Source organism: Asparagus officinalis, chromosome 3 (assembly GCF_001876935.1).
Source record: "Asparagus officinalis chromosome 3, Aspof.V1, whole genome shotgun sequence".
NCBI lineage: Eukaryota > Viridiplantae > Streptophyta > Magnoliopsida > Asparagales > Asparagaceae > Asparagus > Asparagus officinalis.
This window is the reverse complement of record NC_033796.1, coordinates 22,439,139-22,457,354: the sequence shown is the minus strand read 5'-3', so window position 1 is coordinate 22,457,354 and position 18,216 is coordinate 22,439,139. Positions and strand designations below refer to the sequence as shown.

At 39.4% G+C, this 18,216-nt stretch overlaps 1 pseudogene; it reads left to right on the top strand.

The window, feature by feature from the left end:
• The window catches only part of LOC109834765, a 28,657-nt pseudogene continuing 16,239 nt past the window's right edge, over positions 5,799–18,216 (top strand).

The following is an 18,216-nucleotide window of genomic DNA, read 5'->3' as shown; positions in this document are numbered from 1 at the left end:
GGGTTGGCTCGCGCGTTAAAGCGCGAACTAAACAACATTTTTGATCAAAATACAAAAAATGGGGTTTTATCTCCCTATATCCCTATTTGTAGCTATCGTTACAATAAATGAAGTTAATTTTCACTTTGAAAATTGCCACAGTTAAATTCTCACTTTTATAGGAGGAAAAAAAAGCACCATCCTTTTGGTTGTGACAATTGTAAAAGAGGATTGCGGGACAAATTTTCAAAACCAACTCATTTAACTATTTAATTGCAAAAAACGACCTCTTTCTATTTTATTTAGAAAAACCGACCTGGTTTCAGCACTGTCGCTGAAACCAGGTCGGTTTTTCTAAAAAAAATTTACGAAACTTCACGGGAGTTCAACTCCCGTGAAGTTTACCACTCTTTTAATCTTCACAGGAGTTGAACTCCCGTGAAGATTATTTTCCTGAATAAACTCCACGGGAGTTCAACTCCCGTGGAGTTTGTTGCGATATTTAAAGCTCCACGGGAGTTGAACTCCCGTGGAGTTACACGCCAAATTTCCCAGAGAATCGCTCTCTGGGAAATTTAGACTGCAACTTCACGAGAGTTGAACTCCCGTGAAGTTGCAGGTTTTACAAAACATGCACAGGCTGCTGTGCATGTTTTGTATACGTCTACCTATTTAACTCATATATACAACTATTTACCTGTTGACAATAATTACTGTAATATATATTATTTAAACACGCACGAATTAAACAATACGCAAAAAGATCACATATCGAGCTATAATTGATCCATAAAAGTATAGTATTTGAAAATAATTACTGCAATAAAAATATAGTATTTGAAAATTCATACAAGTTACAAATTTTAACAAAATAAGTTCAAATACAACCCAATATAGCTCCTCTCCTCCCTCTCCCTCTCTTACCCCTCCCCCTCGCTCTTCCCCACCCCCCGCGCTGATGAGCCTCGACTATCTGAGTATCCAGCTGTGTATGAGGCTGCGAAGTGCCGGCTATCCAGCTGTGTACATGTGAAGTTCCGGCTCCATCAGCATGCGAAGTGCCGGCTCCATCAGCATGCGAAGTGCCGCCGTCATCGTCACGTGGTCGTCGGCGCCGAGTGTACGCCTGCCCAAATGATCGAGACCTGTCCTTACGGCCTGCGAACTCGTCGACGTGAATCTTATGAAACACCTGTGCTATGGTCTTCTTGATCCTGTTGAGGAGCCCTAACGCCACCCGATCCTGAATCTCAGGCACGGTCGCATCAATATCAGCCTCAATGCTATCAAAAGCACGGACCTGTGAGGTAAATAATTTATTAAGTACAAACTCAAGAAAAATATATTATAATTTAGCTTAGAAACTTACGTAATCTCTCTCGTTCATCCCACTGGGGATGTAACTGTCTGTCGGTAGCCGTGGCATGTGTCCAGCTAAGGGCTGTGGGTCACGTGTGATCCATCTACGTGTGATACCCAATACCAATCCATATACGCGGTATAGTCAACAGTTGTGGGCCTCATATCCTGGATGAAATCCTACCTGTGAGCACACCTATCTATGTAGGCCGCACGGACTACGACCCAATCGGTATGGTGCGAAGTAGGTCGCCGCCGACGAGAGATCTGCTTGACAGGATCTGGCACATGCTGAGAGAGCGTAAACTATCGTAGCACACGGTCAGGGACATGCATCTCCATGATCTCCCAACAAATCAATGGAACTCTGGCTCTCCACAAGTCGGGACTATCTCGGCAGATAGGTGCAAGAGAATGCATATCGAGCTCCGGCGGTGTATAGGGTCTCCACTTGAACTGAAATAAAATAAAACATTTATCAGTATCAACAACAAAACTATAATATTCATAACGACTTGAGATTTATATTTACCTATTCGTGTTGGAGGCCATCAAGCTCATTTCGGTAAAACTCACGATGACGCGTCGCTGATCGGTACTTAGCGTACCGCACGTTATACCTATATGCAGAATAGAGAATATATAAGTACAAATTCAGTGCGAATAAAATTTGTATGCACAATTATACCTGAACGCCAAAGGAAACTGCCCCTGTAGGTCACGGTGCACAAGTAAAGTAGGGCGTCCAATATGAATGCGCTCCCATGACCAAAGCTGTATCAATGTGCAGCATCCCTTGAATTCTTTATTCTGCATCAGGGATACTCTACTCAGTTCTCGATACAAGTATGCCAACACCGCACTGCCCCACGACAGTGCACCGCATTCGTCAAAATCCTCTAGCAACGGTAGCCATCGTGCATGTACAAGAGTCTTGCTTGCATCAGGAAAAAGCATGCACCCTATCATGTGCAATATGTAACCACAAGCATGGAACTGAAGCGTCTCCATACTGGCATCCTTTGGTATGTCGCCCTGAAATGTCTGACGAAGCCACGATAGCTTCATCGCACCACTCCTCAAGTCAGGAACCTGTCCAAGAAGTCGGGCACATACCTCCGGCCAACTATGATCATCGGTGCCCGTAACTGCCGGCCCGATATTAGTGTCAATAGGAACACTTTCCATCACGGCGTTATCAATCCATTCATCTCCTTGTAGTTCATCGGGCGGCGGATCCTCTAATACGACATACTCATTATTAGCATAACAACCGTCGATATGTTGGTTTTCCCCGTCATCGCGATCTATCAAGGTCTTGTTATTAATTTGTAATCTCTCCTCTTCGTCATCATTCTTTGATTCGACACTTGCATTATCTTCTTGAATTCCCGTGTTAGTATCGAAAGCATTCGAAGTGCCCACGAACGAAGAACCACTCATGTATTGTGATTGTGTCCAACATGGTTCTTGTTGAGGAGATAAAAAGCCTACAGAATCAACTTCAGGGTCCTCCAACATGCGGGAATACATTCCTTCGTAATTCAACGATTTGCCCAAATCCCTCTGATGTTTTTCAATGAACAATTCGATCGAACGCTTCTCGTCGTGTAAGACATGAATGAGACTCATATCGTAGTCACTTGATATTTGAATACCACTTGTTCTGTTCCCCACAACAGGATAATTGTAAACCACACTGAGGTGATACTCACGTGAATTGGTTAATGTAAGTTTGTGTAATTCATTAACCAACTCATCGAAAGTACACGATTTTGTTATGAGAATAACGGTCTCGTCGCGCCGCCTTCATAAACGGGCATATTATTTTCGAGGTAATTAATCTTCCTATCATAAGAACAGAGAATTACGATTCGATCGTTCATCGTTACCTCTGTAGAGTGAAAAATTCAAGATCAATATTACACGAAATTATTTAATTATTGATTGTTACTAATTTATACATTTTTGTAGTAATACATATTATTTAATTATTGATCGTTCATCGTTATACATATTATTAATTGATATTTTCACCTCTAAATACACAAAATTATTTTATTTTTCTTCACAAAATTCATAAATAATTCACAATTAAATTCTAAAATCTAATTCATGTCATGCATATGTAGTAACACTCATTTCAACAATTATTGATAATTTCCCTACTAATTACACATTTTTTTTAATTTTTTCTTCATAAATTTCATAAGTAAATACTAAAATCTAATTTTTTACTTATAATCACCATGAAATACTGGGAGTATACAAAAAATTAAGAATACCAATTTTTTAAGGAAGAATTTACCTTAAAAATGGTCGGGAGCGGTCGGGAGATCTGAGCGACGAACGAAGAGGGAAATGTTGCCTGTAACTCCACCGGAGTTCAACTCCCGTGGAGTTTAACTCAACTTCACGTAGTATGTCATCAATCTTCACGGGAGTTGAACTCCCGTGAAGATTTATGAACAAATTAAATTTCACGGGAGTTCAACTCCAGTAATATTAAAAAATGCACTAAACTTCACGGGAGTTGAACTCCCGTGAAGTTTCGTAAAAATATTTATAGAAACCGACCTGTTTTCAGCGCGCGCTGGGCTGAAAACAGGTCGGTTTTTACAATTTTTTTCAAAACCGGACGTTTTTTGCAAATAAAATACTAAAAGGGATGGTTTTGAAAATTTGTCCGAGGATTGCGTGATAACTGAATTTAAACCATTTCTCTTCGCATCTCAACCTTTCTCTGCAGTAGTAAAGTTTGTTCTTTTAATTTTTTTTCCCTTTCACAGAGTAACAATTCTTGGTTTTCTTAACGCACGATGCCTTTCATTTCATTATGATTTCAGTCTGATCTCAATTTGCAGCCAAGGTACGTTGTCTTCTGCAACTAATTTCACTCCTAAGATAAAAGCTAACCCTAGTGCTGGCAACGAATTGTGCAACCAAAATGGTGATTTTGTAAAGGATTTTAAATTTTTCTTGGGAGAAAGTTAAGAGGATTTTCCATGATTGTGCAATTTTCAGTGAGTTCATCCTAAAAAATTTTAACGTATTGTTTGGTGAACTGAGAACTTCATGCATGCTGTAGTTAGTAAACGGAGGATGCTTAAAGTGTTTATTAATTACATATTTGCATCTTTATTTGGTGTTTGCAGTTCTTTTGCGCGCTTCTCGCATGGCCATTTCTGAAAATAAGCAGATAAGAGATTAGGGGAAGAAGAAATTTGCTTGAATCCTGGGTTTCCCCATCGTATTTGCTGCGAGCAATTTACCTTTGGAGCCATGGTTTTGCTCCTTTATTACGGTCAGATACTGCTGTTGTTTATTCTCAAATCTTTATTCTGCTTGCTAAATAACATACTGTGGGATTACTTTCGATCGATTCTCAATTTTATTCAAGAATTGAGCATCCATGCTCATTATTAGGCGTCGTTACTGGAAGCTTGTTTAAACAAGATGTTCTTAAAAAGAATCCGAAAAAGTGAAGGGTTTGGTTCTATTTCAGCTATTACTTAATTTTGAACGGGAAAAAGGATGGTTTGCTTCTTCATTAAATTCACTACAATTCTAGGAGCTAACTTGTCTAAATATCTGTATTTTATCTGTAATTGGGACGATGTTTTTTTTAGAATAATTGACACTGTGCTTGTTTTACACCTAGTAGCTGTTACAACTTGTGGGCTTAATAATTGTTCCAACTAAAACTAGAGGTCCAAAACAAGCAGACAATAGAGTTTTTATTTTTTAAGATTGCTATACACAGCTTCAGCTACAAACAGCTAATTAGATCAAGATGATTGAAACAAAATTAAAAATGTGAATAGCAACTAGTGGTCCTAAATATTAGAATAAGTTAACGTGGACTGCACAAAAATCTTATGAAATGAAGAAGATATTCGGTCCACAGAGCATCATTGATAAGATTTGGGCGAATTTGCATGCATGGTCCACATGGCGCGGGGGCTGTAATATCGACAACGTCCATATGCTTATCGAAATATTAACTAGGACATAGAGATGCACACCTCTTGTGTCATGTATCAATTTACTCTGTTATGTTTATAATCTGTATTGTTGTATTTGTATTCTATTTTGCTTTGGTTGTAAGCTTGAAATAAAATCTCATTTACTAGTTAAAAAAACGAATCTCATGAAATGAAGAAAGCAGATGCTTCAATTGACGAGGAGTCCCTAGGGGATGGCCTTAAGATTTTAAAAGGAAATGTCTTTCACATCATATGCTTAGCCGTTTATGGCACAAAAAAAAGAAGGGATTTAAACAAGGAAACGAATTCTTGACATATTCCTTTGGCCTGGATAATGATCAATCTGCTTTGTATGTGCGGATCAGCACAAATTGTTCCTGTCATCAACTTTGGAATCCCCATCTAGGGTTAAAGAGTTCCTCTTCAACTGTCTGCAATTTCCCAACTTACATCTTCTACTTGCAAGACCTCAATATGGTGGTGGTCGCAGATGTGATTGTGACCAAAATCATTGAGAAGCTGGTGGAGCTTGGGTTCAACTATGTAGCAGACCAGTATTTTGCTCGGAGTGCTCGAATGAAAGATGAGTTTGAGAGGCTCAATGATGCTCTTCCTCGAATCCAAGCTATTGTAGAGGTGGTAGAGAGTGGGCAACACTAAACCACTGGAGCACTTAACAAATGGTTTGGGCAACTCAAAGATGTTGTGTACGAGGCTGATATAAGGTGCATCGTCATGCCGTGGCCCGTTGGGATGGTGCAAGCCGTGGAACACACAGAGTGTAACGCGTTGTTTGGCTAAATCCACTGCCAAAATTGCTTAGCCGATGTTACACTTGAGTTTTGGGCTTACCTATTTTAGCCACTTAACTTTTCACTCATTTCCCGATTTGAGACTAAATGGGGATCTCAAAATCACCCCACCTTATATAAGCGACGTCCTCATCGCAACATGACAATTACCACATCCCAGTATTCCCGGGCGATGTGGACTTTAGAGGTGGCTCCTACGGACTCTAGAGATGGCTCCCACCGCCTTCACACAATGTAGTACTTAGCCCCACGTAGCACTTAGCTCCACACTTACAGCTGACAACTGCTCTGATACCATTTGTCACGTCCAGAGCCCACAGGCATGTTGGCGTAGTACAAGCTGTGGAACCCACCGAGTGTAATGCATTATGGGATTAATAAGAGTCTCTCACATGTCAAAATCAACTAGCCGATATTACACTTGAGTATTGAGCTTACCTATTTAAGCCACTTAACTTTACACTCGTTTCCCGATGTGGGACTAATGGGTGTTTCACATGCATGGTTTTCTCTCTGATTCTAGACAAAAAATTGTTGAATTTGGTAAAAAGCCTTTAAATCTGATCTCAGCCTCTAAAAGCTGAGGCATGCTCTCAAGAGGATATATGAAGTCGCGGTAGGTGTGGGAAATTTCATCAGTACCCTATAAGAATTCAAGCAACTGCAACAACATCAAACTCAAATTGCCGGTTCTAATTGTGAAACTGGACCGATTTTAACTGAGAGTAATGTATTGGGAAGAAACAGTGAGAGGGAGGCACTATTACAGTGGTTGACAAAGCTCGTTGCAGATGAGGATGAGAGCAGTACCAATATCTCTCTTTTCTCCTTTGTAGGCTACAGGGGAGTTGGGAAGACAACCCTTGTTCAACTCGTCTACAACGATGAGAGCTTACAAAATTCCTTCAATCTCAAAATTTGGGTGTGTTTCCACTCCCTTTGATATCAAAAAGGCTATGGGAGATATGCTAGAATACGCTTCGAAAGTGAGAACTAAAACCAATGCAAGTGGTCCATTTTGAAGTCTATTCCACATATACATATATGTTGTACATCCAATATAAGGTTTATATATTGCGCATCCAGTAAAAAGTTGTAGTATTTTCTTTAAAGCTGGGTAGTTCTCGTTTTCAGGTTTACCTTAAATACATTGATCGTATTCGTAGAGGCTTTTTTGGAAGGGGAAGAAAGAGGTTAATGGTCCATTTTTTCTTGTAAATTGGAAAAACATATGTACGAGTAAAGTGGTCGGAGGTCTTGGTATTGTTCATCTCAAACATTTAAATATTGCATTCTCTAAATGGTGATTTTTATTGATGATGATTCCCCTTGGGCCAAACTTTTGCAATACGAAAACGCCATATTTGTCAACTCCATCTGTAGTCCTTTTTAGAGGAGTGTTTTCTTTTTTTTTCTTTTTTTTAATAGGAGGAGTGTTCTCAAAGCAAGTAAGGATTTCCTTTCCAACATCGAAGTGAATGTTGGAGTGGGTGACACTACTAAATTCTGGTTAGATCATTGAATTAGAAGTAATGACCTTGCATCCTTCTTTCCTAGACTTTTCTGAATTGCGCAAAATGCTGGAGATCTCAATCCTTCTCAAAAGGAAGTACATGGTGATCGATTTGTTTGGACTCCAAAGTTTAGGCGATGGCCACCACACACCACCTTATTTGTTTTGAGACTTGCAATAACTCCTTAACATTCTAAATACTCACAATTGGACTGAAGGATCGGATGTTAGAACTTGAAAGTTTAATATGAAGGGTGTCTTCACGGTGAAATATTTTTATCATTCACTCAACAACAATCTCCGACCCATCACATCTCTCCTTCAGTTATGGTCAGCGTGTGCTCTGCTCAAGGTCAAAATCCTCATGTGGCTAGCACTATATAGTGGATTGTTAACCACCGATAATCGTGCTAAGAGGGTTTGGCCTCATAATCCTACACGTCTCTTATGCAACAATTATCCAAAGTCTAATGATCACATTTTCCTCCAATGCTCTTATACTCTCAGTATTTGGAACCTCATCCTTGATGACTATGGCACCATTCCACCTCTATCATCGACAGCAACAATTTGGGATTCCTGGCGCCAAAACATCCCATTACATCTCAACCAATGAGATTGTGTCGTTCATGCATGTTATTCCTACATTTGGAATGGACAGAATGAAAAAGTATTTTGGAATAAACTCAGAGATTCTGATACCTTCCGTCCTTTGGTTATACATTCATCTTCTTAATGGTATAATAACATCGCCTTACACTGGTATAGACGGTAGATGATTGACTTGAAGTGGCGTGACCCATTGTTTCATATAGTTGTTTTAGCCATATTCTTTCTTTTGTAATATTTCTCTTTTCTAAACTTTTTGTCTTCTTCTGCCTCGTCTAATTCATATACCTTATATATATATTTTTCTAGTTAATAAATCACCTGGGAACATTGCCCCGGTTTCTCAAAAAATAAAAAATAAAAGAAGAAGAAAGAAAAGATAAGTTTTTTCATATCAATACTTTGGCTGAACAAGGAACAAAATAATGAGTTAAACCCCAAGAAAATAAATATAAATGAAACAAATTGCTGAAATTCTCACTTTGCAGAAAACACCTCAAACACCGGCCTCATGTTTATAGCTGTAAGGGATAAATGTTTTCATATTTACACTTTTTATCAAAAAAGGGCCAAAATACCATATTTCTTGACCCTTATGCCACTTTGATTTTTTTTTCTTCTCCCAGCTTCATTTTGGTTTTTTCTCGGAACCTTGTGCAGATAGACCCAAAAGTTGGCCACCGGTTAAAAAAAACCCGTGAATTTTTGACGTGGAGCATATTAAAGGGTAGGGATTTTTCCATATCAGTCCCTCAAATCTTCACTATTTTGACATTAGTTGTCCACATCATTAAAAGTTAAAATTTCCCTCGATCCTGAACCAATTTACCCATTTCAAACCCTCTTCTCCATTTAGGCCCCTTGATACTCAACCTATTTACCCATCTCTATTTATGATACTTCAACCGAATTTAAAGCATTTCTTTTTGCAGCTCTACTTTTTCTTCAGTTCATTCTGTTTTTTTTTAAACTTTTCCCTCCCACAAAATAGTAAATCCTAGTTCTTAATGCATGATGCCTTTCATTTGATTCTCAATATCTATAACACTGTTCATTTATGATTTGATTTTGATCTCAATGTGTCCAAGCTAAGTTATCTTCTACAACTAATTTCATTCTAAAAGACAAACGCTAACCCTACGTGAGGGTGAATTGGGAAACAAAAATGTTTCCCACCTTAAAGGGTTTCCAAAAAAATTCTCAAGAAAGTGAGGGTTTTTAGATGATTGTGTAATTTTGGATGAGGCCATCCTAAAATATGATTAAAAAAAGTGAGTCAAAAGAGAAGAAAATAACATATTATTTGGTGGCTAAATGTCAAAATGTGATTAATGAGACCTTCATGTATGCATGATATAGTTAGTAAATGGAGGATGCTTAGATTGTTTATTAATTGCATATTTGCATATTTATTTGGTTATTTGCAGTTCTTTCGCATGCTAACCTCTTGGCCATTTCAGAAAACAAGCAGATAAGAGACTGGCAAAAGACTTCTGCTTAAATCTTGGGCTCTTCCATTATATTTGCACTGGCTCACACCCATGGAGCACTTTGAAGAAATTTGATGGTAATATTGCTCCTTTAGACTGGTTAAGTACACCATCCATCTTTTAAATTTTTTTCCAATCTGTTTATCTTAATTAAGAAGCTCTAAGTTGAGTTTACATTTGATTTCTAGCTTGAAGTGCTATTACAGCCTCATTATATTAAGAGGAGATTGCCAAAGGAAACTAATCGTAAAGTAGATTGCCCAAGGTAACTAATCATAAAGTCCCTCTAACCATAAGACAAAAACTTCGAAGTTATGCAGTAGAATCAATTTTTAAAAAAATATGCTTCAAACTCGTGGCCGATGGGATTTGAACTAGGCCAAAACCTGGACTGATCTAACGGTATCAATTTTGAGAAAATCTACTTTAAATTTATGGCCGGTGGCATTTAAATTTGCTCCGATACCATCTTAAATTAAGTCCCTCTAAACATTACACCAAAACTCTAAAGTTATGGTGAGAGTTGAGGTTTATATTTTTATATTCTAAGTTCTAACAACTAATAAGTAGAAGCATAGGTAAAAAAACATTTACTGGCATGAAAAGCAATTTTTGTTGTGAAAACTTATTTATTTGTTTATTTTCAGTAGGGATGTAAACGAGACAATCCAATGCTTGATATTGATTTTATTACTGCTGATTTATCAGCCCATGCATTTGCATGTGTGAACTTCAAAAAACTGCCGGAACTTAAAACAGATGCTTGGTTTCTTTCGATTTAAAGTAGTTTGCACAGAGCCAGGCTCTCGCTTATCAGAGTATTGAACTAAAGTAACTTGCGGTGAGTAGTAAAAGTGTGAAGAGAATGATTGATAGATTGGAAGGCTATTCTAGTGACTTTTGTTTCAAACTTTATATATTCTCAAACCAATATAAATTAGGTGCATAATGGAATAACTGTATTGAATTGAGTTTCTCCTTTTGGACATCAATTAAGGATTCTTGATTTTTCACTTATTCCTTGGGGTTAAGACATGAGACATAACCTTTCAGGTAGTAATTTGAGAAAGGAGATTTTGTCAGATTTTTCTATAGTTTTTACAGGTAGAAAATGAATGGAAATTGCTCTCCCAGACCATGAGCCTGGTGAGAAGCATCGTTGGAATCTTTTATTCCCAAAATCAACTGTCTTCACTTGCATGACAAGTCCTATATCTTCAGCAATCAGTTAACACAGCATTTGATGTGAAATATGTGTTCCAATACACTAATGAAGTTCGTGTAATCAGACATGATATGTGGTACAATCAATACGTATAGTAAAAGTATCAGTATCAGAGTAACAATTAATGTATTAGTTGAATCAGTACATAAATCAGTGTAATTATCAATTTTGAAAATTTACAATAGAATACTTGTGGCATTTTGCTGACTCGCCTCCTTATTTTACAATAGAGACCTCTACCGCTGATTAGATTTCCTATCAGGACAACCCATCACGTGGGGCGATATGAACCTTGTTAGGGAAGCGTGGAATATCAAAACTGCCTCCCTGTTTTGCACATTTATGGCTTGAAATATCCCACATGGTGTAGGGTGTTCTGATAAGATTTGTACTGTCACAATGTGATACTTTTCCGCCGCAGGACCTACAGTTGAGAAATGAGATGGTTGCTGCTGGCGACTAGGTTTAGTGAGAGATAACGACCCTTCAACTCGTAATTTGATAAAGGATTGAGACAATGGCTATTATTCTATGAAAACTATGGCCCACTGAAGATCCGAGGAAATTACTTCCTAAAAGGGTGACACTAGGGGCACACTCCCAACCACACCTCTAACCACACCCCCTCTCTCATTAGCTACAGTGTACCGGGCCCCACATGGGATTTTAAAATTTAAAATCCCATGTGGGGCCCGGTGCACTGTAGCAAATGAGAGAGGGGGTGTGGTTGGAGGTGTGGTTGGGAGTGTGCCCCTATCATTTTCCTTCCTAAAAACGAGGGGCCTACAAGTAGCATGATTCTTTTTTTTCCCCTTATGAAAGTCCACTGCCTTTCACATACATGACGGGTCCACGTGGAGGTTGAATGGAAGAAAAATCATTTAAAGGGCTGTCTATAGAAGAGTACTATGGCAATACTAATTAATGTTGAAGTTAAAAGGAAGCGGTTGATTGTTTGTTAATTTTTGTCAAATGATTATACTGATTTAAAACTAAAGGGCTGTTTGATTCATTTCCTAAACCTAATTTTGGGAGATTACTCATGGGAAATAGGTTGTGGGACCCATTTCTATGTTTTCAAGCTCATTTCATGACTTTTTGGGATGAAATGAGTTTCCTTTAAGGGGCTGTTTGGTTGGCTGAGAAACTAAGAAAATGAAATCAAAACACCTGACACACCATGTGAAGGTTTTTGATTTCATTTTCTTGTGTTTGGTTGAGAGAAGAAAAAAGAGATGTTGTGCATGTGAGACTCACCCATTAGTAAGATAATAGTGTCATGAGTCCCAAATATAAGAAAACCTATTTCCTCCCAAAAAGTCATGAAATTCGTTTGAAAACATGAAAATGGGTCCCACAACCTATTTCCCATAAGTAATCTCCCAAACTTAGATTTCGAGGAAATGAACCAACCAGCTCCTAATTTGGGATCCATGGCGCCTATTATCTTACTAGTGGGTGGGTCCCACATACACAACATCTTTTTTCTTTCTCAACCAAACACAAGAAAGGAAAATCTAACACCTCTACATGGGTGTGTCGGGTGTTTTGATTTACTTTTCTTAGTTTCTCAGCCAACCAAACAGCCCCTAATAGTAAATGGTTGCACTGATTTCCATACTATTTACACTAATGTTTTAACTAGTTATTCAGATTTTAGTTATTAGCGTGTACAGACTTAAAACTGATAATGAAATAACTCTAACCCCTTAATTACCTACTTCCTGTATGATTTTATACAGGTTCCTTCCGGTACATAGATTCCTTTTTCCAGGTTGTGTCTGACGCAAGGTTTATCAATTAGTAAATCACTATATCCCTATTCCTCAATTAATATATAATAATAACAAGTAGGGAGTTTATCTGCTACTATGGGAGTTTATCTGCTACTATCTGCAATCAAACATCCACAACTTACATCTACTACTACCAAGCACGAAAGCAGCGCTCAGTATCAATAACAATATGGTGGTGGTCGGAGCCATTATTGTGACCAAAATCATCGAGAAGCTGGTGGAGAAGGGATTCGACTATGTGGCAGACCATTATTTTGCTCGGCATAGTTGGATGAAATATGAGCTTGTGAGGCTCAAGGATGCTCTTCCTTGTATCCGAGCCGTTGTTGAGGCTGCAGAGAGCGGCAGCGAGAAATCACTGGATCACTCAATGAATGGTAGTGGCAACTTAAAGATGCATTATATCAGGCTGACAATGTGCTAGATGAGCTTGAGCATCTCAAGATGGAGAAAGAAGTAGCGATGAAGGCTTCAGACAGCAAGGGACATGGTCACAGTAAGTTCTGGATTTGAAAATCAAAATAGAAAACTTTTATAGGTTGATTTGCTGTTTTCCGGGTAAATTTCACAAAAACGTATGAACTTAATGCATTCTCCATGAGACAAAATTAGTCTTAATCAAGGATAGAGACAGAGATTCTACTCATACTCATTCTTTTTTGTTAATTGTCTCTTTGACTCCAAACATTTCTTTTACCAAAATTTCAATAATTTTTTCCTTGATTTTTTTAAGGCAAACTCATTAATTTAAAGTGGTTCGCCTGATTCTTTGATGCACAGACAAAGAATTGCTGTCACCACCCTAATGAGATTTGAGGTCTTAGGGATCCTGCGAAGAAATTCATCAATGTGTCATCCATTATAGTACGTAATCATTCATAAACCAACAAAATCCGTCATGCTATATGAATAAATTTTAACAATATATACTCAAAAATAATTGATGCTTTTTCTGTTTTAATCAATAAAAGATGATGAACTTTTCTACCAATTTGGTACGCAGGCAGCAGAGAACATAACTGTAGCAAGTTGTGTGATTTTCTTTCTGGTTCTAGACACAAAGTTCTCAATTCAGTACAAGAGTCAACAAATCTGATCCCACACTCGAGAAGTTGAGGGGGGGGGGGGGGGGGGGTTAAGAGGCTAGATAAAGTGGCTGGCAGGTGTGGGAAATTTCATCAGCATCCTACAAGAATCCAAGAAACTGCAGCGCGCCTGTTCTAATCACGAAACTGAACCAACTTTAACTGAGACAAAAGTGTCCGGGCAGAGCAAAGAGAGGCAAGAAATATTACATTGGTTGAAAGATGAGGATGAAAGTAGTAACACTGTTCCCCTTTTCTCCATTGTGGGCCTTGGAGGGGTGGGTAAAACAACCCTTGCTCAAATCATCTATAATGACGAGAGCTTATCCTTCAATTCCAGAATCTGGGTGTGTATTTCCACTCCCTTTGATATAAAAAATGTTATGGCAGATATGATAGAATATGCCACTGAGAGGAGACCCGAAGTTAGGAAGCTTGGCACACTGCAGAATGCTCTTAGAACACTGATTTTGTCTCAAAAGTTTCTCATAGTCTTGGATGATACTTGGAATGATGTCAGTCGTTCTGATTGGGATAAATTGTTTGCTCCTTTAAGGAGTGGACACAAAGGAAGCAAAATCCTATTAACAACAAGAATGGAGAGGGTTTAAAAAATGGCTGCATTGGCTTTGGGAGGATCGATAAATGTACCAATGAAACTAAAGCCCCTAGATGATGATGACTTTTTGCCACTTTTTAACCAGTATGCATTTGATGGTGTAAACTGCTGTGGTCATGGAAAGTTAGAATGCATTGGTGAGCGGATAGCAAGAAGGCTTGGGGGCTGCCATTGGCAGCAAAGATGATTGGATCTTTGCTGCGTTCTAACCTCGATGATGGTCATTGGATGAGCATTTTGCATTCTAGTAATATATTAGACCACATGCAGCATGGGGATAGCGTGATGTCTGTTCTGATGTTAAGCTATCTTTATTTACCAGTGCACCTAAGACCTTGTTTTGCTTATTGCAGCATCTTTCCTCCAGATTATAAGTTTGTCAAAGATGATCTAGTCTTAATGTGGATGGCTCTTGGCTTCATTCAACAATGTCGTCAAAATCCAAAAGACTCACTGGAGGATATTGGAAATTGTTACTTTGATGATTTAGTGAAACTATCATTTCTTGAACAACAAGTTCATTATAGTAATTTCAATCTAGAAGATTGCTACATCATGCATGATTGTATGCATGATCTGGCATGTAAAGTATCTCATGACGAATGCTTTAGATTTGTCAGAAATATGTCCACAGACCAGATGGAAGAATCTACTGTGAACGGATACAGGCCCAAGAAGAGAAGGCCCACAAATAGTGTTGCAGGCAACCAGCTTCGATTCCGTTACTTTGCATGTGAAGTGCTGGCCCACCCGGATTCTGCAGCATAGCTTATAAATAGTCGTGATTCCCTAGGTTAATTGTGCAAGGATTTGTTCGTACAAGAGGTGGCTGATTCGTGTGCATAGGAGGGTTTTGTTTTTGCGGCTTTGGTGTTTGCGGCTGCAGAGGTGAACAGGGAATGCAAAGGAGATTTGCTTGTGCGGCTACAGAGTTCGTGCGGCTGCAGAGAAAAAGCAAAAGAAAAAGTGCAGGTCTTTTGTGTTCTTTTGTAGAGAGATATTGTGAGGGATCTGAGAGTTTGTGTGAGGGTTTAGATTGAGTGATTGTAAACCCTAGTTGTATTCTCTCCCTCTAGTAGTAGATCTCCCCCTCCTTACCTCGTGGACGTAGGCTATTTACCGAACCACGTAAAATTTGTGTTCTTGTCGTGGTTTGTAATAGCTTGTAGGTTCCCTCGACGCGCAGTCCTAGAGCTGACGAGAGGAAGAGCTGATATCTCACTTTGATGAGATATCTGGCTTTTGATTCTTGTTTCCTTTGAGAAACAAGAATTTCATTGTGATCTAATCTCTTGTTGTGCACTTTACGCATCGGAGGTGCTGTCGAAATTTTCGCTGCGCACAAGTGGTATCAGAGCTCCGGGTTGGACTTGGGAGCTTGTTTGAAGGATTCGCTGAAGGATTCCTATTTGAAAATTAGATCGACAACATGGGTGAAACAAGCACATCGGGATCGTCTCTTACAAAGACGATACATAGTTTGAGCATCAATAACATGAAGATTGATGTTCCGAAGTTCGACGGCAAGATTAACTTCGGATTGTGGAGGTGTCAGGTGATGGACGCCTTGGACGTTCAGAATTTAGAGGAGACTCTTGAGTTACAAGAGAAACCTGCCGAGATGGAAGCTAATGTTTGGAAGAAGATGAATAGTAGGGCGTGTGAAGTTATTCGGTCATGCTTGACGTCGGATCTTATTTATGACGTGATGAACGAGACGTTGGCGAAGAAGATGTGGGAAACACTCAATGAAAAGTATTTTACTAAGAGCATTGAGAATCGGTTTCACTTGAAGAAGAGGTTTTACCAGTTCAGGATGAAGAGGTGAGTTTTTATTAGGGAGCATGTTAACAACTTCACAAAGCTATTTTCAGACATAGCCAATGTGGATATCATGGTTGAGGATGAAGACAAGACGATGCTACTTTTGTATTCGTTGCTCGAGGATGATTATGGTACTTTTGTCCTAACTATGATTAATGGAAGAACTACTGTTAGTTACAAGGAGGTGACCTCAGTGAATTATGAGTTGAGGAAGAGTGTGGATGAGTCCTCCGAGAAGGCATCGGGAGATGCATTAGTAGTTTATGGCCGTGGTTCAAACCGAAGCAGGAGGTCGCAGTCTAGAGGTGCACATTGTGGGATTCGTAGGAATCAGTGTGCCTTTTGTAAAGAGGATGAACATTAGAAAGCCGAATGCCCAAAGTTAGATCGAGCCGAGAAGAATAAGGGGAATGTTGTACAAGCTTCAGAGGTGAATGTTATCAAGACTAGTGGCAACAATTCAGATTCGGATTCTTCGGGCTATTTGTTATCTGCACTATCGTCAGTTTGTGTTGCTAACTCTACAGAGTGGATGTTGAATTCGGGTGCTTCATACCACGTTTGTCCTAGGAGGGATTAGTTCTTCAGCTTTCAGAAGTTAAAAAGAGAGGATGTTGTGCTCATGAGTAATGAACATGCATGCTCTATTGGTGGTATTGGTATCGTTCGTATTCGGATGTATGACGGAGTGATTCAGGAGTTGGATGAAGTAAGGTTCGTTCCGCTGTTGTCGAAGAACATCATTTCACTAGGAGCTTTGGTGGCATCTGGCTATAAAGTGACCTTGGTGGATGCACGTTTGAAGGTCACATCGGGGTCCATGATTGTGATGAAGGGCATCAGAAGGAGCAATTTTTATTATTTACTTGGAAGCACGGCGATTAATAGTGAGATGACGACTTCATCAGATTCGGCTAGACTGTGGCGTTATTTGATGCTGGGTTATTTGATTGGTAATGCCGTGCATAGGTTGTTGAGGAATGCTATGACCTGCAGTTTGAAGTCCTGTGAACCCATTGGTATGAGCGAGAAGACCGAGATGGAGTTTGGCACTTCTATCCATCATTCGAGGGGTCTTCTGAGGGGTGTTCATTCAGACATTCAGGAGCCTTCCAAGAGAGTATCATTGGAAGGTAATAGGTATGTGGTTTTCGTAGTTGGGGATTGTTCTAGGTATTGGTGGGTTGCAACCAAGTCCCGTTGGTGTGAAGTCCTAGAAGCACGCAACAAATGGAGGAAGTGTATTGGTAGAAAGGTGAAGGTACTTCAGTCTGATGTTAGAGGGAGGTACAAGAGGGACTTATTTCTGCATTTGTGCCGAGCTCATGGAAATTGGAGACACTTCATTGGTGTGGAAACTTTGAGGCGACGTGATGAGATGGCAGATTTGGAGAGCTGTTCCTTTCTGGAGGAGGATCGGCGTTTGATGTCGAGCATTGGCATTGGTGTGCGGGCTACGATATGTTTGGGCCGTCTCATGTATAGGTTGTCGACTGCTGCATGTAGAGATATAGGATCTGGTGGAGCTGTTTCAGATTTTGGGTTGCGTCAGATATTTGGCTACCCAGCACTTGGTCACATCGTGGATGTGAGATTTGATTCGATAGCACATTTGGGATTCAGAGGCGTGTTTGATTATCAGGTATTGGCTTCTGACTTTGTTCTGAGCAGATATGTCACGTTTGACTCTCGGCAGGTGAAGAGTGATGATCAGATCTTTGGGACATCGCAGCGGGTGGAGAGTGATGCTACTCCACGTTGGGTGAAAACTCCAGATCATACTGTATCATTTGGGATTTCAGCTGATGTGACACAGATTGAGAATCGTGTTAATTTGGATGCAGATGATAGGTTGATTGATTCGAGTGCAGCTGATAGATGTAGTCAGGATATGGTCATTGGTTCATCTCAGGTGGAGA